Source organism: Natator depressus, chromosome 7 (assembly GCF_965152275.1).
Source record: "Natator depressus isolate rNatDep1 chromosome 7, rNatDep2.hap1, whole genome shotgun sequence".
Classification (NCBI taxonomy): domain Eukaryota; kingdom Metazoa; phylum Chordata; order Testudines; family Cheloniidae; genus Natator; species Natator depressus.
In genome coordinates, this window is record NC_134240.1 from 1,479,558 (window position 1) to 1,481,571 (window position 2,014).

Consider the following 2,014-nt stretch of genomic DNA (forward strand, 5'->3'; position numbering starts at 1 on the left):
GAATACATAAAATGACATCACATCACCCTGTGAAGAAGGCATCTGAGCTACATCATCTTAAAAAAATAACGTATAAAATCCTCCATTCTTAGATTAGTCTCTGCTGGTAAAGTGGAAAGAACACAGGAAGGGGCAGCAACACCCCCAAAGCACACACCAAACCCCAGAATCCCTGTCAAGAACATACAGCTAGAAAAAAAGAAAAGGAGTACTTGTGGCACCTTACAGACTTACCAATTTATTTGAGCATAAGCTTTCGTGAGCTACAGCTCACTTCATCGGATGCATACTGTGGAAAGTGTAGAAGATCTTTTATACACACAAAGCATGAAAAAATACCTCCCCCCACCCCACTCTCCTGCTGGCAATAGCTTATCTAAAGTGATCACTCTCCTTACAATGTGTATGATAATCAAGTTGGGCCATTTCCAGCACAAATCCAAAGATCTTCTACACTTTCCACAGTATGCATCCGATGAAGTGAGCTGTAGCTCACGAAAGCTTATGCTCAAATAAATTGGTTAGCCTCTAAGGTGCCATAAGTACTCCTTTTCTTTTTGCGAATACAGACTAACACGGCTGTTACTCTGAAACCATACAGCTAGAAAGGGTTCCAACTGGTCACATTCAAGCTGCACTGAACATGACAGGTCATTGGAGTCTTGTTTCTATTCCTGCTACCAAACAACTACGGTTACTCTCTTCCAGAAGATCCTTTACAATACACTCCTGCTATCCAGCTACCTGCTCACTGAAGTGGCAGCAGGTTTCAAGTGTGCACCTGGAAGAGAGCAGAAATGCAATAAACATACTGTTAACCCTTTGCAGTGCCCCTGGTAGGAGATCCCCTACTGCAGGCTTGTTTCTGGATGCACCTTTCTATGAGACACAGAATGCTGATAGGGTCCCTCTTGGTCTCCTTGTCTGGGAGGGTTGCATGGTGACAACATGCATCACTAGCCTAGTGCATCTCATATTTCTACTTGAGTAACAGTATAGTAACACAGTAATAAATATTAGCAACATACCCAGTTTCCTAGTGCTAGGGCTATAGGACAACCCCCATTCTTTGGGGCTAATGTTCTGCTGAACATTTCAAACCGCTCCCAAAACGCAGAGAGCAATAAAAGGGAATTAGATTTCATAGCAACACTTCCTCCCTCCCCCGCCTTCCGTCATGGCTAATCTCCTTGCTAGGCAGGGTAACTTGCAGCAGGACTGTCCGCAGATTTCCCTGATGCAATAAGTTCTCTCTCACGAGCGTGGCATATAACCTAATACTATCACACTGAGACAGAGCTGTGATCATCAGTGCATCCACCTGGCCTTAGGCCTGAACACCAGGCACTGAAGTAGCACACTGAGCCCTCTCCTCAGTTCAGCAGCCTTTAAATAAATAAATAAGCAAGCCAACCAACCAACCCAACTCTCTCCTCGGCCACAACTCCAGCCACATCCTCAGCAGGTGGCTGCACATCCAACAGGCTCACTCAGCCCTAAGGGCTGCATGGACCTTCACTTGTTGACTTTCTGGATGTACTTGCAATGAAGAAATCCCATCTCCAGAGCTTGCAGTCATGCATTCAGCACATGCCCTATGCTGTGGCAAGACAGGGATTTGTTCCACTCTTCACTACATTTCAAATTGTTTCCCTCCCACAAAAAAAACACTGACTGAAATCTACAGCAGTTAGGGAAGAAAACGCTTCAAGCTGAGGCAAGCTGGGAGTGACCAACTCCTCAGCACGTGAGGATCAGATGATGATACACGGAGACGTCTATTGTTCAGTTGTCTGGAGAGAGGCACTGGGAGTCACTCCCCCATGTGCTTCCAATTTGCTACAGACACATTGGCATATATATGTAGCTCCATGACTGGGGGGCAAATGAATCACTTGGCAGAAGGAACCTTCACAAAACAGCCAAAAACCTAGCAAGGCAACCACACAAATCACGGGGTTAGAGTGAAACTCTCCTCCGCCCTCCCCCCCCCCCCCACTTACCCCAGCCCTGC

The 2,014-nt window shown here is 46.2% G+C and overlaps 1 protein-coding gene across 1 annotated transcript in view; it reads right to left on the reverse strand.

The window, feature by feature from the left end:
- Nucleotides 1-2,014, reverse strand: part of NDUFAF3 (NADH:ubiquinone oxidoreductase complex assembly factor 3) — a 131,011-nt gene that overhangs the window by 45,880 nt on the left and 83,117 nt on the right. The gene's annotated exons all lie outside the window — the stretch shown is intronic.